This window comes from Lepus europaeus, chromosome 3 (assembly GCF_033115175.1).
Source record: "Lepus europaeus isolate LE1 chromosome 3, mLepTim1.pri, whole genome shotgun sequence".
NCBI classification, from domain to species: domain Eukaryota; kingdom Metazoa; phylum Chordata; class Mammalia; order Lagomorpha; family Leporidae; genus Lepus; species Lepus europaeus.
In genome coordinates, this window is record NC_084829.1 from 144,755,791 (window position 1) to 144,781,055 (window position 25,265).

Consider the following 25,265-nt stretch of genomic DNA (forward strand, 5'->3'; position numbering starts at 1 on the left):
CTAGCTGGCAGGACTGTACAGTGGGTATTCTCTGAACAAGACCTGGGTCATTTTTGTTGAAAATTATTTGGAGAGAATGCATTTAAGGCAGAGGAAATGGCACGAATAAGAACATACCTGCAGAAGCAGTAGAGTGAACCTTTAGGGGCTGATGGGTGGTTAGGACCACCTGCACCACTGGACTAGTTCTGAGTAGTAACAGACTATAAGGCCAGTCAAGCAGGTTGGTATCAAAGGAGGACCACCGGCAGGCTGCAGTGTCAAGGCCCTCTTTTCTCAAGGACTGGAATGCCATTGAAGGAGTCTTTTTTGGGGAATTGAGCTCTGTGGTCATTACCCATAATAGAAAGGAAGGAAAATCCCACACAGGGAGAAATAGCATGGATTGACGAGGGCCTATAACTAAGGTGTTGATGGACGTCCAAGAAACAGGAAAGAGAAAGTTCAATTTTAACAATTGATGGATACAAGTTGGCCTGTCCATCAAAAGCAAAGATACACTTCAAACCAGCAAAACATACTTCCTGGCATACAGAACTGTTTTGGACAATGCTGGTGAGTAGATATTTCTAAAGATTCCCAAGACTGAAACTTCAATACACAACTCAAATAATACAGTGTGGTAATAACGCAATGTGAAACAAGTAGAAAAGCTGAAATCTCTCTTCCTGTGAAGTGGCCATTTTCCACCATATAAGCAGTCTTTAGAAAAGTGAATGGAAAATGCACAGTATGAAAAAACTACAGATTTCAAAAAAAGTTTGCGCCAAAATAAGCTTATCTTTCAATTCTATTTTTCCACAAACTTACTAAGATTTCCTCATATATGCCAAGTTTTACATTTGCTCATGTAAGAACTATATCTGTAGTTTATCAAAAATCTCAGATAGAAATCGCTCCAGAAAGTTCGGAATGTTGTCACCTCACTAAGCTCTTGTGTAATACTGTTTCAGGAATCTATCATTCATTACGTTCTTCACTGTAGCGAAAGAACAATCACTTTGTGATTCATGCCTATTACATGAAAATAATTAAAGCATTAAAACCAAATCATAGGCCGGCGCCGTGGCTCAACAGGCTAATCCTCCGCCTTGCGGCGCCGGCACACCGGGTTCTAGTCCCGGTCGGGGCACCGATCCTGTCCCGGTTGCCCCTCTTCCAGGCCAGCTCTCTGCTGTGGCCAGGGAGTGCAGTGGAGGATGGCCCAAGTGCTTGGGCTCTGCACCCCATGGGAGACCAGGATAAGCACCTGGCTCCTGCCATCGGAACAGTGCGGTGCGCCGGCCGCAGCGCGCTACCGCGGCGGCCATTGGAGGGTGAACCAACGGCAAAAGGAAGACCTTTCTCTCTGTCTCTCTCTCACTGTCCACTCTGCCTGTCAAAAAAAAAAAAATAAATAAAAAAATAAAAAAATAAAAAAAACCCAAATCATAGAAATGTTTGTAAGGTTTATTTAATAAGATGACTTGATAATATAATTAACATAATTTACATGAAAATAACTTCATCACATGCTAAGAAACAAAAAATCCTAGGAGACAAAGTACAATTCAGCCCTTTCTAACTCATTTCTTTCAATAACCTCATATAGTACATACCTTAAATATTTTTTAAAAAGATTTACTTATTTGAAAAGCAGAATAACAGACAGAGACAGAGAGACAGAGAGAGAATCTTCCACTTACTACTAGTTCACTCTCTATGGTTGGGGTTGGCTGAAGCCAGGAGCCAGGAATTCCATCTGGGTCCCCTTCATGCATGGCAGGAATCCAAGTACATGGGCCATCATCCGCTGTCTTCAGGCACATTAGCTGGATCAAAGCATGGAGTAGCTGGGATTCAAACCAGGCACTCTAATATGGGATGTGTCTCAAGTGGCAGCTTAACCCACTGCATCACAACCTCTGTCCCCAGATACTCTAATAGATGAAAAGGTTGAGATGTACTAAAGTGATTGCCCAGGATCACAGTTACGTGGCAGCAAAGAGACAGAACTAGAACCCGAACCCAAGCAATCTGGCTCCATGCACCACCAGATTTAAAAAAATGTATTTAATAAAATTTAATACCATTCAGGATTTTTTTTTTGACAGGCAGAGTTAGTGAGAGAGAGAGAGAGAGAGAGAGAGAGAGAGAGAGAGAGAGAGAAAGGTCCTCCCTTTTCCATTGGTTCACCCCCCAAGCGGCCCCAGGAGCCAGGTGCCTCCCCCTGGTCTCCCATGCAGGAGCAGGGCCCAAGGACCTGGGCCATCCTCCACTGCACTCCCTGGCCACAGCAGAGAGCTGGACTGGAAGAGGAGCAACTGGGACAGAATCCGGCACCCCGACTGGGACCAGAACCTGGGGTGCTGGTGCCACAGGCGGAGGATTAGCCCAGTGAGCCGCGGTGCTGGCCACCATTCAGGATTTTAAAACCTTAGAAAATGAGAATTGGAAGAGGATTTTAAATATTCAGTGGCAGCATCGTACTAATCTACAGTGCTGCAGAAATCTCCCTGTTTAAGTGAGGAACTAGATAGGACTGTCCATGACCACCATCACTATTCTTCATTGGAATGGGGATTGGGGGGTGGGGAGGTGGTCCTAGACAGTGAAATAAACACAAGCAAAAGAACAAGAGACATTCAGATCAGAAAAGAAAGAATTGTCATTCAATGCAACTATGTGCCTACATAAATAGAAATAAAGAGAAACAATTCACAACAAAAATCACAGGATCTAGGAATAAACATAACAAAATAAGTAAAAATCATTTATTTATAAAACATCACTGAAGGATATAGACTTGTGAGAAGAATGGACAGATTAAATATTCTAAAAATATCCACCCTTCTCATGTTAATTTGTGAAGTCAAAACAATTTTAAAAAATAATTTTATTTATTTGAAAGATATAGTGACAGGGTGAGGGAGGGAGAGGAGGGGAGGGGGAAGGGGGAAGAAGGGGGAAGAGGGGGAGAAGAGGGGGAGAAGAGGGGGAGAAGAGGGAGGAAGAGGGGGAGAAGGGGGGAAGAGGGGGGAGACAATATATCTTCCATTCGTTGGTTCATTCCCCAAATGGCCACAACTACCAGGGCTGGCCAGACCAAAGCCATCTTTATGCCATCTCTTATGTGGGTGGCAGGAACTTGGGCCATTTTCTGCTGCTTTTTCAGATGCAGGGAGCTAGCTAGATGAGAAGCAGGGTAGCTGAGACTTGAACTTAGTGCTCTAGTACAGGATGCCAATGTTACAAGTGGTGGCTCAACTCGCTAACACCACTTCTGATCCAGCTCCCTTCTAATATGTCTGGGAAAGCAGCGGAGGATGGCCCAACTCCTTGGGCTCCTGCACCCACATGGGAGACCTGGAAGTAGCTCTTGGCTTTGGATCGATTCAGCTCTGGCTGTTGCAGCCATCTGGGGAGTAAACCAGTGGATAGAAGACCTCTCTCTCTGTCTCTACTTCTCCCTATAACTCTTTCAAATAAATAAAATAAATCTTAAAAAAAAATCTACTGCCTAGAAATAAATTTAATACAAGAATGTAAGTATTCTATACCGAAGGAAAAAAATACTGAAAATAATTGAAGAACATATTCAATGAAGAGATATACCATGTTCATAAATTGGAAGGTTACTGTTAAGATATTCATTTTCTCATAACTACAGAGTCAATGCAATTTTCATAAAAAGACTAGTTTTTTTTTATTTAAATTTTATTTACTTATTTGAAAAAGTAACAGAGAGGCAGAGACAGAAAGATTGACTCCTCAAACAACTTTGTCAGGCCCAGCCCAAAGCCAGGAGCCTGGAATTCCATCCAGGTCTTCCAGGTGTTTGGCAGGGGCCCAAGTACTTGGGTCATCCTCTTCTGCCCACCCAGGTTCATGAGCAGTGTGCTGGATTGGAAGCAGGATATGGGATTCTGGCATTGCTGGCAGCAGCTTTAGCTGCTGTGCCAATAATGCCAGCCACAAGACTGGTAGACACAAAGAATAGTTGTTGACAAGTTCATTCTAAAACTGATGTGGAACAGCAGGAATTTGGCCTAGTGGTTAAGAAAGATGATAGTTAAGAAAGATGCTTGCCCCATGTTAGAGTGCCTGGGTTTGACACCTGCCTCTGGCTCCCAAATCCAGCTCCCTGTTAATGCAGATGCTGAGAGGCAGTGGTGATAGCTCAAGTAATCAGCTGTCTGCCACCCTATGGAGGAGATCTGGATTGAGTTCTCAGGTCCAACCCTGTCTATTGTGGGTATCTGGAGAGTGAACCAGCAAATGGGATCTCTCTGCCAACTCAAAAAAGTTTAAATGAAAATTAAAACTTAGGGACAGTCATTGTGGCAAAGCAGGTTAGGCAGCTGTTTGCAACATACACATCCCATACTGGAACGCATGGGACCAGCTATTTCACTTCCTGCTAGTGTGCATGGGAAGCAGCAGATGATAACCCAAGTATCTGGGTTCCTGCCACTCCTGTGGAAGACTCAGATGGTGTTCCTGGACCCTGGCTTCAGCCTGGCCCAGCCCTGGCCATTGTGAGCATTTGGAGAATGAACCAGCAGACGAAGATTTTAGTCTTATCTCTTTCTCTCTCTTCCAATTAATAAGTAAATCTTTTTTAAAAATTTACATAAGAATAAACAAAACAACTGTTAAAAGAATAACAGGTTCCCTATCAGATTAAAAATTAGCAAAAAGTTAGCCTAAGTTTTAAAATGAGCAAAAAATCTGAATAGAAACTTCACAAATGAAATATGAATAGCCAATAAACATGTTTGGCATTATTAATAGTCATGGTAATGCAACCAACCTACCCAACACCTTCAATTCAGCTCCGTGGCATATACTCAAGAGATAAGTATACATCCCTCAACAGGAGTTTCAAGAACATTTGTAGTTTAACTTATAACAGTGAAACATTAAAATAACTCAAATGTTCACTGACAGAAGAGATTAATGGCTGGTATAGTCACATAATGCAACACTGTAAATTCACGGTTAATGAACATTTTCTCTAAGTGGATGCATAGTCCAGCATTTAGGCTCTATGGGCTATATTGTCTCTGTGATAACTACTCAACTCTAATGAAGAGCATGGCTATGTTCCAAGAAAATTTTATCTATTTTATCTTTGAACCATGGGTCATAATTTCCCAATCCTTGTTATAAATCAAAAAGAAAAAAATGTTATATATGTATATGTAAGTCTTTTATGGATGAGCCTCATAAACACAATATGAACAAAATAATAGACTGTATGGTTTCATTTTTTGAAGTTCAAAAATACCTCAAGGTACTTCATGGTGACAGAAGTCAGGACAATAACTGACTCAGAGAGTGGAGTGACTATTGATAAGAAAGAGGAGGAGGGAACTTTTGCCGGGATGAAAATATCTTTTTATCTTTTTCTGGGTGGTAATCACACAAGTGCAGACATAAGTGAACTGGATTAAGCCACGGTCTTTCTGTGTTTTGTTGCAAAGCTCAATTTGGAGAAAAATACGAATTAGACAAACATCAAAATATAGATATGGAATTCAACATGGACATAAAAATTGAATTCTAGAAATTATCTAGAATTGAACATGGATAAAATATATAAACATGGTGTGTGTGTGTATATATATATATATATATATATAATCCAATAAATAAAAGCTAGATTTAAAGACTTTTTCATTTATCATCAATGTTTAGCGGAAACCAAATATAGTTTTTATAGGAAAGAGATAAAGTATGTAACTTTCCAGCATGATGAAGTACAAAACCTTAGAGACAGGAGATAGCTATATGAGGGGGCTTCAAAAAGTTCCCAGAAAATGGAATCAAAAGATCATGGACATATTTGGAACCTATACACACACACGTATATGTTGGCTTATGTTATATATGTACATGTATATGCATGTATGCATATAAATACACATTTTACTTGTGTATATAAAATACATATACACAATACCCACTTTGCCCACAAAGTCTATGAGTACACATTCTTGATGATATAGGGAGCAACTGAGATCAGAAAGCCATCTTCCAGCTTCAAGGAAATCTTAAGCACAGGACGTCTGCTGACTACAATTGGGAATTAAAAGCCAGCAGCAATCGAGTAACTTACAAAACCCTCCCTGTGGGAACTAAGCAATGAGAGAAATCTTCCAGGGAAAGAAAAATATTACAATGAAAAAAATTTTAATTCTTAGAATGAAACCATATCTTGCATATAAAGCAAGAGTTAATAAAATTCTTCAGCATTTTCAGGTAACAAATGGATCCAGAGCCCTGTAGTCAATACCTGGGTATCGCATATGACAGAACGAGCAGGGCAAATCACTGAGGTTGGGACAACTACCTTTCTACACGGAAAAAAAGAAAACACATTAATCTTCACCTCGCAACATAAAATGCACACAAACACACATATGTACACATATTTCTCAGGTCAAGTAAGAGCTAAATGAAGATGAAACAAACTTTATAACCTTCAGAAGTCATTTTAAAATGCATTTCATTAACAGGAAAGAATATTTTGATATAAAAAGCATGAAGAAAAACATTAGTGTACACAGTTTAGTATCTCTAAGTTTACTTAACCAACTTGGAAGTACTTGGATCAAGAATAATGTTTCCTGAAGGAAACTTCGTCAAGACTGGAAACCCTCTGCTCTCTAACATAGTAATAATATAACAGAAAATATAAAAGTCATACATGGCAATTGAGTCCTAGAAATGTGGTCTAGAGCGACTGAGGAACTGAAACTGTCTCACCAAGTAAATATGACAACATATTAGAATTTTTAAACCCTAAGTGAAGGTTCACAAAGTTCTGTTACATTTTCACATACTTTTTAGTATGTAAGTTTTTCCCAACATAAATTTAGCTTAAATCACAACATGAACTTCTGCACAAAATAGTTAATTTTTTAGAAAACAGACATACCAAATGATCTTTTTCTTCCAAATGCTCCATTAAACACTGTAAATTATTTAAGTTACAAACATCTAGAGAGAATAATGACTACTGATGAGTTCACCTCAAAATTTCTAATAGAAACCATTACTGATGTGAAGTTCTCCAGCTACTGCTCCCTGTTCACAGCTTTTCTTTATTTAAAAAGCTGGAAAATATGAATAACAGACTTAGAGTCCTGGCTTTAGGCTCCCTTATTCTGTGATGCCTGGATTTCAATGTATTCTAGGGGCACTTCCGCGGGCACAAACCTCTCCCGTATCAACTAACAAAGAATTCGCGAAGCGAACACTCCTTAACAGTCGCCCAGGTCAGAGGCGCTCGGTGCGCCCAGACCCGCCTCGCCGGCCCCAAAGCAGGTGCCATTAGCCTGACTTGCTGGGATTCCTTTCTTTGCACGTTTTTCTGTGCTACTTTGAATGCCTGGGTGCGTGCCCCGACAATGGCGCTGCTCTGCCTGGTTCTGAATCTTACACACATGCTGTTCTCAGGGTTCTTCAGCAACTTGCTCTCTCTTTCCTTGGCTCACCATGGAGACACATCTGTGTTGAAACACAAACGACTTTATTTGCCAAGGTACGCTGCTCCCTTTACTGCACGGCTAGCGTATAATTCACCTTTCTCCTTCAGATGAGCATAAAGGCTACCTTTTGGTCCTACGGTAAACTTCCTTGTGCACGTGAGAAAATGTACCTAGGGCAGGGGCTTTCAAACCTGGCTGACCACAACGCACACCAAGGAATGCCGCTTTCCAATAAGACACACATCTGTGTCTCTATATGAAACAGGGAGGTGTGCGCGTCCATCAAGCAAACACCCTAGACCCGAGACACGCTGTGATATTTTCTCTGCTAGTTCGCGTTTTACAGATTCTGCATGTTTTCCACAAAAACGGGCTTCGGGTTTTGGAAAATACCGCTACAGAGGATGAATACCCAGGCGCGGGACTGGACCGCGGGCGTCCAACGACCTCAACTTTTCTAAGATCTTGAACTTTTAAAACCAACGTTCCCATCTACGCGCACGTACACTAAACGCGATTCAAATTTCAGAGGGAAAACCGTGAGCCGTCAGGACGTTTTACCTTCTCGCTCCGTCAAGAAACAGTGATCGCCCACTTACCGTGTTCCAAGCAAGCCCACCCGCGATTCCGGGCGCGCCCGACGGGTTCAGGCGCGGAGAGCTGTGGGGAAAGAGAGGGTCGGGGCTGGGGAAGGGGGGACCCCGGGGCCCAGGTTGTAGGAGTCCTGGAAGCAGGCGGACCTAAGGAAATTGCTTCTACTTTTATTTTTTATTGGTTTCCTAAAAGTCACACATTTGTTGAAATAAATTTTTTTCCTTCAAAGTTACAGCAACACATCCAAGCCCAAAGTAGAAAAAAAAAAAAAAAAACACCATCACCATCCTTCAAGTTGTATACGGAGACACAATCGGCGAAGTTCGGGACTCAGTGATGCGAGTCGGAGAAATTTTTAGGAGCCCGCGGTTCAGAGTAAGCGTAAGAGTCACTGGATGGAAACCCCAACATGAAAGCATCGAAATAACCGCCTTCCCCGGCGTGGCTGGCAACGCAAGCCACGGCCAAGCAGCCACGTTATTACTTCGAGGAGACTTTTTCACCCCTTTCCTCTCTTTCTTTCCTTGGCCTCCTGCCAGGGCTGCAACCCCAGGTCTGAAGCGCGGTGTGCGGACTGCAGGGCAGCGGTGGCCAGCGGTGGGCAGCGGTGGGCAGCGCGCCCCGCACCGGTCCCAGCCGCGGGCGTGCACCGTGCCCAGTCCCGGAGTTTGGCACTCGCTGCCGCGCAGCCAGCCCGGCCCCGTCCGCGGCACTCGGCTCCGGCACACCCTGCCCAGCGCGGCCGCGCCACGGCCACCCGCCGTCCCCAGGCCGCGGCGCCACGCAGAGCGCGCGGCCGCAGCCCCGGTACCTACCCTGCGTGGCCCAGAGTCTCCCTCTGGAACTCAGGCCAGGCAGCCCCGGTGTGCCGCCTGCGCGGCCATGACGGCGACCCGACCAAGAGCCCCGCGCGCCAGGGCCCGCGCTCCGCTCGGCTGTGCGCACGGCTGCCCCGTGCGTCCGTCTGCCCGTGCGCCGGGAGAGTGAGGCCAGAGTACGCCCCAAACGTGTCTAAATCAAGGTTTGGGGCGTTCCCGACAGGCTGAATGACAAATGGCAGATGCCGTGGGCTTTGCCGCCCGCGGCAGCCAAGAGGATGGCTGCGCTGAGGAGGCCGCGCACAGGCGGAGCCCGGGAGCCGGAACGGCGCGTCCGCGAGGAGGGCGCTGGGGCCCCTGGCAGGGGCGTCACGTGGCAGGGGGAGGCCCCGCCGGGGAGCTGGGGGTCGGCAGCTTGGCGTGCGGAGGAGGAGGAGGAGGAGGGAGGACAGGCTCCCAGACGCCTGGCCGATTGAGTCATCGGTGTGGGCCAAGCCAAGGTGGCCCAGGTGCAGGGCTGGCGCAGGTAGACCCGAACCAGCCCGGAGCCCCGTATCGGAAACTGCGCACTCAAGTCACACACTCCCCGCCCCCCCCCCCCCCCGCCATGAGCCGCCCCAGCGCTATCGTCAGCGAGAAGCAGGACAGATGCTAGGAGCACGCTGCGTTAGGCCGAACTCGGCTGCTGTGCGCGCGCCGAGTTGAAGTCATGGCAGCTGAATCTGACCACGGGTCGTGAGCCGTGCGCGGTACCAAGCACGACACAGGTGAACACACCGAGTCCTCCCTACTACAGCCCCGAGAGAGCTCCAGTCGTTCCCGCCGTGCAGCCCGAGAAAGCGAGGCGCGGACAAACCGGGCAAAAGTAATTCTGTAATCGTGGGGTCGCGTGCTGTGTGCCCTAAGTCACCTCCAGACTTCGCGCGTTATTTAAGTGGAGAAACTCAAGTGAACGGTTGCCTTCTTCCAAGACGAGGATCCTGAAAGAGGCCTGGAAACATTGAAGTGGAAAGACTAGGGCAGGCGTAAATTGTTGACCAGCTGCAGCCTTGTAGCTGTGTGAGATGAGGTGAGCGAGCGGCTCACACTTGCGCCCGCCTTCGGCCCCCGGTCTCCCCATTCCTGTTTGTTACTTTACTTTTGTCTTACAAGCACTTAGAAAATTCATAGTTGCTCTGCAACCTTATTCTCCAAAGGTTTTAAGTCTACATTCCCCACAACTTATCTATTCCTAAATTCCTTCATTTGGTTCTCAACAGACTGCCTTCTTTTCCTAGTTGTTTTCTTAAGGAGGGCTTACAGAGTGCCTTAGTGTTTGAAAAAACTTACTTTCCCCCCTCTATCTGTAAATAAAAACTGAGCTGGGCAAATATTTTGAATTCACACCTTCCTTCAAAACCCCAACAGAACAAGAAGGCAGTTGCTTTGACGCCAAAGATTGCTGTGGGGACATCTGAATTCCATGTAATTTTTCCCATGGGAGTGACTTGATTTTTTCCTGTGAGGATTTCTGAAGAATTCTTTATCAAAGTACCCTTTAACCTCCTTATCTGAGCTCTCAGTGCCGTTACTCTGCCTCGGTCCCCCCTCCCCAAATATAGTATGATCTTCCAACTTACAGATTCCCTCCCTTGCCTTTTTTTTTTTTTTTTTTTTTGGCAGGGGGGGGGGTGAGGATTTTCTGAACACATTACAGGCCTGAATAGGCTTTGGTCTTAGGTCCCAGTGTTTCTATCTGCTTTTCCTGTAGGCTGAGGACAAGGGAGGGAGGAAGGGGCTTCGAGAAACTCAGCGAGATTGTTATGGAGCTTGCTGGGGGCACTCAACCACCTGGGGGTCCTGCAGCCGTCCCCCAGCCCACCTTCACTAGCCACGGCCCCACCAGTGCCTGCGAGCTTCAGTTCAGCACGGTACCCCGGAAGGGGACCAACTTCCCGGCCTCTGGCAAGATTCAGCAGTGGTGCAGAGACTCCTTGATACTTCTCAGGGAGGTGGTCGCCTCCTTTCCACGTTGGAGGACAGCAGGGAGAATTTAAGATTTGGTCTGATCACCTGTACCTTGTCTGGAAGATGTGTGATGTTTTAGTACAAAATCTCCCAATTTGGAAGCTGTGCAGAGGCCAAATGAAGTCACTCTCGAGGCCTAACTGGACTCCAGGGTTCCCAGTGCTACCCCTGCTATAGAGAAACGCTCTGGATACATGCTGCATCCCGTCTCTAAGTATTCTGAGAAGCGGTTTTGTTCTACAGACACTGTGATGAGTTCTTAAAGTGCAAGACAGCTCATGTTCACATATTTGCCACCTGATAGGATGTATTAGGACCCAGCACTTTCAAACACAGATGTTACTAGGGGTGAGGTCTATGATCCCACTAAAACTCATGCCATGTGAGTACACAGCCCACACAGAATACAAATACATTAACAAAATAAATGGGAGAAACTTTTTTTAAACTGATACAAGAAAGGTATCTGACAAAATCTAGCACTCATTCTGGAAGAAAAAACTGGGAACAGAATGAGCTTCCTTAGCTTGATAAAGGAGATGTGTTTCCTATATCTGCCAGAACAAGTTATCATAAACTGGTGGTTTAAAACAAGAAATTTCTTTTCTCACAGCCGGATAGAGGCCAGAAAGCTACAAGCAAAGAATCAGCAAAGACCGCATGTGCCCTCTAGTGGCCACGAAGGAGAATTCTTCCTCAGCTCCTTTGGTGGCTGTTGGCATTCCTGGCTTCCCTGGCTTGTGGCCACATCATTCCAATCTCTGTCCCTATCTTCACATCACCTTCTCTCCTATCAATGTGTCGTGGCTTCTCTCCTATGCGTCTGCCTTATAAGGATAACTCGTATGTAGGTCTTATCTGAATAACTCAAGTTCATCTCCTCATGTCAATATCCTTGATTAGGCCTATGAAGATTCCCCTCCTTTCCACCTCCTCCTTTCTCTAGATAGAAGGTGACATTCACAGGTTCTGGGGATTAGGACACAGACATATTTTTGGGGAGGAGCATTTCTCAATCCTCTATGACAGGGAAAATTCTTTACTAGCTTTGTTGTAGAAATCAACAAGCAGATTCTAAACTTTATATAGAAATGAGAAGACGAAAAGGAATCTCAAATAAAAAATGTTGGAAGATCTATTCTACCTGATCTTAAGGCCTACTCCAAAGCTAGAATACACAAGACTGTTTGGCACTGCATAAGAAAAAATAGCATCGTATATTGAATCCAGAAGTAATAAAGTTCTCCTGTATTTCACACTATATGCAAAAATTAAATCAAGTTAGGTCACAGCCCTAAATAAAAAGAAAAGAACTTCTTGAACTAGTGCTCCAAACAGCAGCCATTACCCATGGGTGGCTATTAGGTACTTGAAACAGGGCTAGCCCAAACTGAAGTAAGCTATAAGATGTACTCTGGATTTCCAAGGCTTTAGGATAAAAAACAATGTAAGATATCTCAAATTTTATATGGATTATATGTTAAAACAATAGTATTTTAGATGTATTTGTTTCAGTAAAACCGATACAACTCAATAGTGCAATAAACAATGCAATTAACATGTGCTAAACACTTGAAAAGAACTTAACCAAGACGACCTGGTTGGCCAATAAACACATGGCTGACTACCACAAACTAAAACTACAAAAAATAACCCACTGGAATGGCTAACATTAAAAAGCCTGACAATACCAAGGATTGGGAGCTGTGTGGAAAAACTCAGACTCTCACACACACTGCTGGAGGGAACGTGAAATGGCCACTTTGGAGAACAATTTGAAAGTTTCTTAGAAATTTAAATAGATGAGTAAATTTAATTCTGTGACTCAGAAAAATATCATCCCTCAGTGTTTGCTGAAGGGAAATAACCATGTGTTTGTGCAAAGACAAATCTTAAAAGTTGGCCTAAACTGGAAAGAACGCAAACGTCAGCAATAAAACGGGCAAACTGCTGATAGGCTCAACCGCATAGAGAAGTCAGATGTTGTGCTGAATGAAAGAACTCACATGTAAAAGATAAAGCATACAATCCCATCCATATAAACTTTTAGAATGACTAATCTCTGGTGATAAGCAGCAGAGCAGTGGTTTTCTGGGCCAGATGGGAGGGAAGAATGAGGGAATTTTGTGGGCGATGGGAATGTTCCGTAACTTCACTGGTGAGACGGTGTGGCCCATACATTTGCCACACTTTACTTAAGGATACAAGGAAGACGTGTACATTACATATAAATTAGGGCTCAGTGAAGTTTGTAACATTTCTCTGATCTCATTTGAATAGGATGCGGATAGAGAAATAGGAGATTATTTCTGTCTTCCTTCACAGCAGTTTGAGAACTTGCCTTCTGCTTTTTTGTTGCGACCTTTGTCATTAGCCCTCCCTGGTATAGTATTGGCTCATTTTTTCAGTGGCTGAGATGAAACTCAAGCCCGAATCTTTCTCCCGACTCCCAGTCTAGGGTTCTTCCACAATAGCCAGCAGCCATCGGGAGCTACCACATGACAGTTTACCTTCTGCCCATCAGATCTTAAATCATAACAACTTGAAAACATCTTCAAGCGCATTCAGCTCAGCAAATATTCAGCACCTAGATTTAATTTTCTTGAATAATATAACAGTTTAAAACCTATACATAGTTCTTTTGAGGCTCATGGCTTCTGGCCAAACCACCTCTTGCTGGCCTTCGGCTGGCCTCTCTCAACCTCCAAGTCCCTTCTCCTTTTTGTGAGATGTAATCTCGTCTCACAGGATTCCTGCCCCCTCCCCAGTCCTGCTACTATCTACTGTGACTTCTCCTTCCAGGTATCACTTCCTCCAAAAGGTATCCCATGAGAACTTTCAAATGCTTTTTCCCTAAGCAAAACAGACTAACATCCATTTTTCTCTTCAGTTGAATAACATTTGGGAAACACAGTAGGCTCACAAAGTTTTGTATAGGCAGTCGCTCTGTTGAAATACAAAACTTCAGGTGGAAAAGTGTTTCTCTGTTACATGCATGTTAGGAAATGGTTGTCAATTGGGGAGTGAACCAGCGAATGGAAGATTCTCTCTGCTTCTCCTTCTCTAACTCTGCCTTTCAAATAAATAAATCAGAGAGAGAGAGACAGACAGACAGTTACATCACTTAGTCATACATCAAGGACGAGAGAGAGAGAGAGAGAGAGAGAGAGAGAGAGAGGCAGTTTGTGACTCCCACCAATAGGAATAATGAATTGACAGGGACAGCTGCATGCCTTCTGCTTTCACAGTCAAAGGCCCTCCTGTGACTTCAGTTGTACAAGGTGCCTGTGTGAATTTTAAACTGTACAGGAGAAGTCGGTGTCTAGCTTCAAATGTGATACTATGTCAAAAATGAAAAGAAAAACCTTCAGCTTCTATTAATGAGCAACCAGAACCAGTAATTTAAAATAGAGTCAATGACATTAATTTTCATTTCATGTGGGATAATTAAAAAAAAAGCGAGCTGACAATGACTGACCACAGGCTGGTCTTTGGAGGGAAGACAGAAAAGTCATTTACAGACACCAAATATTGATAGGTATTCTGTTTTTCTATCCACCATAATTAAAATTTCATCACAAAATTCAGCAGCAGTAGGTGAGAAGAAACAAGAAAAAGGGAAAGGTGGTAGAGCCACTTCATAATTTAGGAGTACCAGCTATTTATTTTTAAATAAAAACTATTTGGCAGGCTAGCTATATCTATTTTTCTCATCTCCTTTCCAAATCTCTGCTCAAACAAGGACATCAGGAGAGTGATGTGACGAACAGTTGAGCAAGTTCAGTGGATTTTAAATGACAAATTGTGGGAAACAAATGGAGGATCCGTAGTGGGTTGTGAAAAACAAAGATGGGTAGCTGACTTTAGAGAGACTCAACACTCAGCAGTGTCAGGGAGCAAGGAGGAGAGGAGGAAGCTGCCAAGAAGGCACCAATTCAAAGTCTTTATTTTGCAGAGCAATTAGGGGACCAAGGTCTTTCTGGTAGCAACCACACTTTCCCCATGTAGAAGAAACCAGAGATTTAGTACGGAATTGAGAATTCTATCAAGAGATCCACCAGATATTTCAAAACTGAACTTGGAAATCCTATATTTTTGATTTTAAATATATCACACATTTTAAATTTTTAAAAAAGTTTAAAAATGAAAATGAACTGCTTTGCACCAATTGCGTAACTGCTTCACCAGACTATTGTTCATCTCACGTAAACTTTTCCCTGTCTTCTCAGAGTTAGCCTCTTTTTTTCCTTTTTTTTTTTTTTTTGACAGGCAGAGTGGACAGTGAGAGAGACAGACAGAAAGGTCTTCCTTCCGTTGGTTCACTCCCCAATGGCCGCTGCTGATCCAAAGCCAGGAGCCAGGTGCTTCTCCTGGTCTCCCATGCGGGTGCAGGGCCCAAGGAAACACTGCATCCTCCACTGCACTCCCGGGCCACAGCAGAGAGCTGGACAGGAAGAGGGGCAACCGGGACAGAATCAGGCGCCCCAACCGGGACTAGAGCCTGGTGTGCAGGCGCTGCAGGCGGAGGATTAGCCTAGTGAGCCATGGCGCCAGCCGAGCATCTGAACTCTTAATCCACTGATTTTTCCCAGTTACTCAGGATTATCCAGAGATATTTTACTTCCCTCCTCCCAAAATGTCCCCAGTGACCCTTAAGCCTTTGCTTTAACATTCAAAGTCCCATGCTTAGCAAACAGCAACCAGGGGCCACACCAGACCCACTGGCTCTTTCTGAATGCCCTGCACGCTGAGAAGGAGTTCTGCATTTCTGGATAGTTGGGGGAAAAAAAAAATCAAAACAAGATCTGGTGACTTTGGAAAATGAACTTTTTGGAAAATGAAATTCAAATTTCAGTGCCTGTCAATGAAATTTGATTGGAACACAGCCGCTATGGTTCATTTTCTGATTATCTACAGCTTCTTTCCCTGTGTCAGGTGTGATGGGGACCTGAATTGCCCACAAGGCTAAAAATTACTGGCTGTCCAGTCCTTTATGGAACAAAGGGTCCACCTATGCACTCAAGGTCTAAGCATAAACCTTACACCAGCTCAAAGCACCTTTTTTTCCCTCTCCATTCTATAGCCCTCCATGATTCTCCAAGGTTCTCTCTTCCCAAGACATCCTGAGCTTCCCCAGTCCTCTTGCTCTTCATTGCTAGGACCACCTGCCATTCTACATGCTGTGGCTTGAATGCTCATGTCCCCACCAAAATTCATGTTGAAGCTTAACAGTCAATGTGATTGTATGAGGAGGGCCTTTGGGAGGGGATTAAGTCACGAGGGCAGAGCCCTTATCAAGGTCCTTATAACTGCATTTCCATCCCTAGAACCATGTGAGGATGTAGCAAGAGGTGCCATTTTAGAAGCACAGAGCGGCCCTTAGCAGCCACTGAGTCTGCCAGCACCTTGATCATGGACTTCTCCACCTCCAGTACTATGCAAAGGTAAATTTATGAACTATGAGAAAGTAAATTTCTGTTCTGTATAAATTACTCATTCTATGATATTTTGTTATAATGGCATGAATGGATTAAGCCACTGCCTCTTCCTATACCTTTCTAATCCTGTCCATAGTACCAGAGTCATGCTTTTCCTTCTTCTTGTCCACACTCCCTCCAGCTCTTCACCGTAACTCAAAAGCCTGGCTATGCTCAGAAGGTACTCTTGAGTGGTGGCAGTGCAATTGCCTAAAACCCACTTAGTCCTGGGAGAGGTGGAAAAGATGGCACTACTTTTATGCACTATCTTCTCTTCTACGTGATTATTCCTTCACTAACTTGTGATTTCCAGCTCTTCAACCCACCCCCTTTTCATTATCATCCATGGATTCACTATGGGTCCTGCTTAATGGAAGACTTTGAACCTTGGCTCAATTACTTCTCTAGTTGCCTCAGCACCATGAGCTAATTCAGCATCCATGTGAATGATTTATTCTACACATTGGCCTTTGAATTATTTCACTTTGCCTAGTAGAAAGCCATAGCTCCACTCAACAACCAAGAGCCGTTTTACTCAGGAAATCTTACTCTCCAGTATCCTTGCCTCTGATGACCACTAACTTCCTGCCCTTCCAGATTGCTCACCTTCTCATTCCTGGGATATTTACTCTGATTACAGTGGCATTCCCCTCTGCCGGTCTCCTTCTCATGACTCCCTACTTGTTCCAGTTTTTTTCCTAGCCAGGCTGGACTGTATAGTTCATTCCTCTAATTATTTTCTCAGGTGTCTTCAGAATTTTTACACCCCTTGCTTAACACCAAGCCAAACTCCACAGCTCTGCCCCAGCCAGCTAACAAGCCCAAAAAGAATCATCTACAAAACTGTCATTTTGGAAGCATCACGGTAGTAATTGATGCATGCAAGAATCACCAACTGATGCTAACACTGCCAGGAAAAATAGAATAGTTTTTTGAAGAATAGGATGCTTACAGAATCTACAGTGACAAAGCATCTATCCCTTAACAAGATTCTTATTAACTACAAAGGTAAAGATAGTAGCTGTAGGGATCAGTATTGTGGCACAGGTTAAGCTGCCACTTGTGATACCAGCACCCCACACCAGAGTGGCATTTTCAAGACCTAGCTGCAGTAGATGACATCTCAAAAGACTGGATCCCTACCACCCATTTAGGAGACCCAGATAGAATTCCTAGTTCTTGGTTTCAGTCTGGCCCAGCCCAGACCGTTGTGGCCATTTGTGGAGTGAACCAGCAGAAGGAAGATGGTGTGTGTGTGTGTCTGTCTGTGTCCCACTTAGTCACTATGCATTTTTTTTTAAAAAAAGGAAACTAGTAACTTTACAAGGAAGAAATCCAACAGACACCACCTTAACCAAGTGATCATAGTTAGAGCCACACCCCCCCACTTCTGGCTATATTGAAGGGATTTTAATGTATAAAAAAAGATAGCTGCACTCCCATGTTCACTGCAGCATTATCACAATAGCCAAGATATGAAATAAATCGAAGTGTCCATCAATGGATGAATGGATAAAGAAAATATGTCTTATACACACAAGGGAATACCATCCATCTTTTAAAAGGATATCCTGTCATATGCAAAAACATGGGTGAATCTGGAAGACATATTAAGTGAAATAAGCCAGGCAGCAAAAGATAAATACTGCATGATATCTTTTATGTGTGGAGTGTAAAAAAAAAAAAAAATCAAACTCCCAGAAGCAGAGTTCAAAATGGTGATGAACAGGAGCTGTCAAGGTGAGGGGCTGGGAAAGATGTTGGTCAAAAGACACAAAACTTCAGCTAGATAAGAGGAATAAGTTCCAAAGATCTATTGTACATCATAGTGGCTACAGTCAAGAACAATATATTGTATGGTTGAAAATTTCTTGGAGAATAGATTTTAAGTATTCTCATTACAAAAACCTGACAAGTATGTGAGGCACGGCATATGTTAGCTAGCTTGATTTAGCCATTCTGCAATATATATCAAAACACATTTTCCAACATAAATATAAAATTTTAATTTATCAATTTAAAATAAAAGTAATGCTCACTCTAACACTTATATTTAAATTCTCTGAGCAAAACTTAAGAAAGTTAGGATGACCAAAAGTGTAACAGAATGACAAGTTGTCTCCCAATGCAATATACTAAGCTACAATATCACTTATGTAAGTATTCCTGCTAAAACATATAACCTAACTCTCAAAATGATGAAATAACTAGACTTAGTTTAGATTTTAAACTAAAATCAAGGGATATTGGGGGAAAGAAATCTCTAGACCACTAGACTGCAGGTTGCGAAAACACCACTGCTACAGAGATTAAAAAAAAAAAAAAAAAGGCTGAGAGTCCAAAAACTCTTAAAAACTCAAACACACTAAACTGGTTACAATTGCTTAATCCTAAAATAACTCCTGGAGGCAATTAGGACCTGAAGCTAGATTCCTCCTGATTTGACCAGTACCCATGTCCGAGGAGACCCCAGATAACTTGCTTATTCCGCATTCCCTGAACTCCACCGCTGAGGGAACGAGAAGACAGCTGCCTGCAGACCCTCATCATAAATGAGTCTGCCCTCCCCAGCTTCCGGCACTGGGAAAAGTAAGTTTCAGTTAAGTCACTGTTTTAGTAGCTTGAGCTAAGACACAAAGGGCTAGACAGGTGCTTGGCACAGGGGTTAAGACACCACTTGGGACACCTGCATCCCACTGTGGAGTCCTGGGTTTCATTCCCGACTTTGTTCTCAATTCCTAACTTCCTGCTGGCACACACCTGGAAGGCAGTAGGTGATGGCTCAAGTACTTCAGCTCCTGCCACCCACATGAGAGACCCAAATGCAACTCTGGGCTTCTGGCTTCATCCTGGCCCAACTCTGGCTGTTGCAGGCATGTGGGGAGTGAACCAGTGCGTGGAAGACCTCTCTCTCTCTCTCTGCCTTTCAAACAAAAGAGAAAAAAAAAATAAAGATACCTGGTGCAGAGGAGGAAACAAAGTTTTGGGAGTGAAGGAACTTGCAGAGAATGTCTCAGCTAGGAAGTAATAAAATGTCAAGGCAAACAAACAGCATGAAAGCTCCGATTCCTGTGCCTGTGCTGTGAGCCTCCCACAGCATACCGAGAACATGCACATAATGGTCAGTTTAGAAGCAGGCACTAAGTGGGTAACAGGTCATTCTGACCAAGAGGCTTGAGCCTCCATAACACATTACACTAAGTGAAACAAAAAAAAAAAGTCTGCATGCTCTGGATTTATTTTAAAACACCACCGAGTGAACAAGAGCCTCTGCAAGTTCCATCTTGTCAGAAAATGTTAGAATAATAAAACAAAAATGCAGGGATAATCGCTAAGTTTTTATAAATATCTTTTCTAAAATTATTCTACCCACAGGAATCTTCAAGGTACTGTACCCTTACTCTGGGAGGTTTTTTTTTTTTTTTTCTTTAAGACATATTTGTGGCCAGTGTTGTAGCATAGTGGGTAAAGCTGCAACACCAGACTCCCATATGGACTCCTTGCTAATGTTCTTGGGAAAGCAGCAGCAAACGTCCCAAATGCTTAAGCCCCTGCACCCATGTAGGAGACCCGGAAGAAGCTCCTGGCTCCTGGCTTTGGCTTGGCCCAGCCCTGGCTGTTGTGGCTATTTGGGGAGTGAACCAGCAGATAGAAGATCTCTGTCTCTCCATCTCTCTTAGTGAGTCTAACTTTCAAATAAAATTTTTAAAAATATATTTATTTGAAAGGCAGAGTTAGAGAGTAAACACGTGCATGAGAGAGAGATCTTCACTCTCCAAATGGTCTCAACAGCCAGGGCTGGGCAAGCTGAAGCCTGGAGCTTCATTGGGTTCTCTCACATGGGGAGAACCCAGGCACTCAGGCCACTGTCCACTGCTTTCCCAGGGGCATTAGCAAGAAACTGGATTAGAAGTGGAGCAGCTGGGGCTAGAACCAATGCCCGTATGCAGTGCAGACATGGAAGGCAATGGCTTTACTCACTGTGCCACAGCAACAGCCCCTGCAAGCCTTTCTAATCTCCTGCAGCAAGTCTCCTGTTCAGGCTTCAGGGGACATTTTGCAGAGAAAAACCGCCTTTGTAGAAAATGGGGTCTGCTTTTTAATGATGGGATGACTACATAGAGGAAGCAAACAAAATTCTAACTTGCCCGCTTGTTTCCTTGCCTGCCTACAAGCATGTAGCATTTCTATGTGCAGTGTCCCTGAGGCAGGGCCAGTTGATTATTGTGCTGTTGTGATTTTAAAGTGCTGATAGATTTATTTCACTCTGTCATTTCATCTGAACAGTTGAGTTTTTAGGAAGCGATAAGTTCTACAATGAAATTCAAACCTCTCAGTGTTGGGATCATACAGTTTTCTTCCTTTATGAACGCAATTAGAAAGGTAAGCAAATCTAACTGTACTTTGGCCACCTTCCAGCAGGGTTTCAGAAGGTCAGGTGGTCACAGAATCATAGAGCTGAACGTTGAAAGACATCTGCTCTTGGGAAGGTAGCCTAATATTCCTGGTTTATAGATGAAGCAATCAAGACACAGAGAGACTAACTAGTAAAAAGATGAGAGAAGGTGGCTGCAGAAGAGGGGACTCACTCCCCTGTCTCAGGCAGACCTAGGACTTTGAATCAGAGTGTCAGAATCAGCCAAAGAATGTTTTAAAAGCTCTCATGCCAATGACAAACCACAGAGTGAGAGAAAATACTTGCAGATCATAAATCTGATAAAGGGCTCACATTCAGACATTCAAAGGATACTTAAGAGGAAAAACTAACAACCCAATCTGAAAGTGGGCAAAATACAAGCATCCACCACTCAAAGGAGAGGTGCAGATGGCGTATAAGCGTATGAAGAGATGTTCATCACTGTCTTTAGAGAATGCAAGTTAAATAGCTATAAGATACCCCTACACGTGTATTAGAATGGCTAGAATCCAAAAGTCTGACAATACCAAATGCTGGCAAGGATGCAGAGCAACAACTCATCATTTGTAGTGGGAACAGAAAATGGTACAGCCACTTTGGAAGATAGTTTGGTGGTTTATCACACAGCTAAATGTAGCTTTATCATATTATTGAGCAATCACACTTTCCTGTACTAATCTGGATAGCCTGAAAACTTAAATTCACATAAAAACCTGTGCACAAGTATTTACAGCAGTTTTATTCATGATGACCAAAACCCGGGAGCAACTGTGATGTTCAATAGGTATACAGCATATATCCACAACATGGAGTGCAAGTCAGCAATCAAAAGCAATAAGCCACTAAATCATGCAATATAAAAGACCTTAATATATATTAAACAAAGCAAGCTTGTTTGCAAAGACTGCATATTGTGATTGCATCTATATAACACTTTCAGAAAGGGCACCCTATAGATGTGAAAAACAGATCAAACTAACCAGGAGTTAGGAAAGATTGGGTGAACAGAGGGAACATTTTAATACAATAATGCTATTCCTATGGTCATGTAGTAGTAGATATGTAATATGTATCTGATGAAACCTGTAGAATTTTATAGCATAAAAAGTAAACGTTAATGTATGCAAATTTTGAAAAAAAAATCACCCAGGTGGTCAGTGGATCCCAGATGGAATGCATCCTGCAACAAAAGAGTCTAACCATATTACTCAGGGGATCCAGGACTCTGAACCAGAGTCTCAGAATCTGTATTACTGGTTTACAGCATTAAATCACTGATGGGGGGGTCTGAGAAAAAGAGTCCTAGGTAACCCAGATAACGTAACTTTGGACATAACTTTGGACATAACTAAAGACAAAAAGGAGCTATATATAAAACAAGCACTGCATTCTACTTGTTAAAATTGTTTCCCAATGGAGTACAATTTAACAGCTTTGAAAACACTGCCCATGCACACAGAGATTGAAAAATAAGTAAACAGATGGTGGGAGCCAGATTTCTTTCACTATTGCAAAGGGAAGTTGTAGATAGCAAGAGAAGAAGGTTAGAATAAGTCACATGTAGTAGTGGATTAGAGTCGGACATTGTTATATAAATTTAAGTTTATAAAGATGCATATGGACATATAAATAGATGTATGTATGCACGTGGTAGTATACACACATGTATTTCTTAGCTCTGAATGCTGAGAAGGTCTATGTACAATGACACTGTAGTGTGAACAAGCCCTAAGGTCTTGCTTCTAGTACCATTCTCCAGGACTCTCGGAGAAATTGCTGCCTGTAGGGCTAAGCCAGGGAATAAATACATGAGATGGACCTGGAATCAGAAAGAAGATGCTCAAAAACAAACCAAAAATGGTGCTTGTCTAAAGGACCCTGGAGTCAACCAGAAAGAGTTCCCAGTGATTGACACTGGAACCATTTGAGCAATTAAATAATACTGGGCTGACGCCGTGGCTCACTAGGCTAATCCTCCGCCTGCAGCACCGGCACTCCGGGTTCTAGTCCCGGTTGGGGCACCAGATTCTGTCCCGGTTAGTCCTCTTCCAGTCCAGCTCTCTGCTGTGGCCCGGGAAGGCAGTGGAGGATGGCCCAAGTCCTTGGGCCCTGCACCTGCATGGGAGACCAGGAGGAAGCACCTGGCTCCTGGCTTCGGATCGGCGCAACGCGCTGACTATAGCGACCATTTGGGGGTGAACCAACGGAAGGAAGACCTTTCTCTGTCTCTCTCTCACTGTCTAATTCTGCCTGTCAAAATAATAATAATAATAATAATAATAATAATAATAATACTGAATTATAACCAGAAGTGCAAATATCCATATCAGTATAAGTTGATACTGATATAGATAATTGAATATACAAGTAATAAAGACAGAAATCCTGTGCAAGAGACTTCCAAATAATTTATGCAGATACTCTGCTGTCGGAAGAACACAACTCCCACTCCCTAAGTATGAGCTGTATGGGGTGAGGTCCTTCCAAAGTGTGCGGTGTAGAACAATGACTCAAAAAAGGGTAACTTTGCAGTTCAGAATTCATAAATATTACCTCACTCAGGTCTTCATAGCATGTACCTTTTACTTTTATGTTTTTCTTCTGAAAGCCCCAGTTGAACCATGAGAAAAATATCAAACTCAAATTGAGGGACTTTCTACAAATACCTGACCAATAGTCTTGAAAACTGTCAAGGTCATCTAAAAGGAATGAGTATGAGAGGCTTTTTACACCCAAGAGGCCCCTGAGAAGACATCACAACTAAATGGAGTGGGGTGTCCTAGCTGGGATCCTGGAGCAGAAATAGTACATCAGGTGAAAACAGGTAAACTCCAAATAAAGCAGGAAGTTTAGGTACTAACCAAATAGCATTGATTGATTGAGAAGTGTACCCTAGAAATGTACAACATTAACATAAAAGGAAAGTGAGTACTAGGTGTTTGGAAACTCTCTACAATATCTAACTTTTCACAACTCTTAAACCATTCTAAAATTAAAAGGCACTTAAAAAGCAAATGCCAACTTGCCTGAGCTCCACTTGAAGAGATCTGGATTCAGCCTAGGAGTACCCTCACAGATGCAAGCAACAGGAATACCAAGTCACAATGAGAAACACATAAACCCCACCTCTAAAGAATTCCTCCAACTGATCCCAGCTCCTCCTCATTCGCTGAACTCCATCATTTGTTCATATACCTGACAAACATTTACAGACAGCCTTCCGGGTCCCAGGACTCACACAGTATCGTGAATTCAAAACTCCATAAACCACTGTTTTCAAAACAGTGGGTCACAAGCCATTAGTAGGTACTGAGAAATGTTTTGCTCTGTCAGGGAAATCTTTGGCATATTTGCTAAATGTACTACTGTATGTTCATTCTAGTAATCCTGATTTTACCTGTCTTGCCAACACATGCACAAACTCACATGTAGCAAGGTCCTAAAGAAAGGAGTTTGCTGGGGCTCCAACAGTCTTAGAGCATCATTCATTTTGATATAATAAAGATACTTGGCAACACTTACAAAAAAAAAAAAAACTGAAGATGGGGGCGGGGGAAGAGGGGGAACCAGAAGAGGAGGAAACAAAGAAAGCAACCCACCCTCCTGGAATGCATAGGATTGTCCCTTTATAGTCCGAGCACCTCAAAGTGTACAACCAATGGCTCCTATGTTCTTTATCAGTTCTACTAATTACAATTTTATGCTGTAACCAAAGCAGGGCTCCTTTGTGAGGTTAATAATTTACCGACATACAGTTACTGCATAAGCCATTAACTTTTCAAACATGTATCTCTTTTGAATACTCTATCTAAAATTAACTGTTACAAGTGTTCCAGAGCACACTAGTATAAAGCACATTCTTTTAACTTGTGTTTTTAAAAAGTCCAGTCTGACATCTCCTGCTGGAAATCTCCTATCCTAATCGCATAGATGCTTTAAGCATTTGTGAAAACTCAAGCAGTACATTGAGATTGGTTGCTTTTCATTGTTTGTAAATTGTAACTCAATACAGCTGATGAGAAAAGCTTCCCCCACCCCCAAGTAAAATGACGGTGGGGCAGGTGGGCAATGAGAGCCAAACCAACATAATTGTAAAAAAAAAAAAAAAAAAGGCCACTGAGGAGGAGGAAATTAAGAGAGAAATAAAAATTCACTGTTATGTGGAACTCAGGTAGGACCACTGTAATTTGAGCTGCACCTACTCCACAGTGAAAAACATAAAAGAGAACATTCCCGGAGATCCTGATATCTGACTGTAAAAGAAGAAAATCTGGATAAGCTAGCTCTATTCTAGACAAACAACCAGCAGTTTTCTTTGCCCCACTTCTGGGTTGGGGAGGGTGTGGAGAATGTCAAGTTTCCAAAGCAAGTAGATCCCACACAGATGTGTATTAGATGCCTGCTGGCACTACAATGACTTCCATGCTGTTGTATTTTTTTTTCCTTATAGAAAAACACATGCTTACTTTAGAGGTTT

The 25,265-nt window shown here is 43.1% G+C and overlaps 1 protein-coding gene across 6 annotated transcripts in view; it reads right to left on the reverse strand.

The window, feature by feature from the left end:
* Positions 1-8,965, reverse strand: part of PLAGL1 (PLAG1 like zinc finger 1) — a 59,874-nt gene extending 50,909 nt beyond the window's left edge. For 5 of the 6 annotated variants that reach the window (XM_062187753.1, XM_062187752.1, XM_062187755.1 and 2 more), the window contains exon 1: positions 8,885-8,965. The gene's annotated coding sequence lies outside the window, so the exon portion shown is untranslated. The remainder of the gene's footprint in view (positions 1-8,884) is intronic. The other variant, XM_062187754.1, reaches the window with a different exon arrangement.
* Between the last annotated feature and the right edge of the window lie 16,300 nt (positions 8,966-25,265).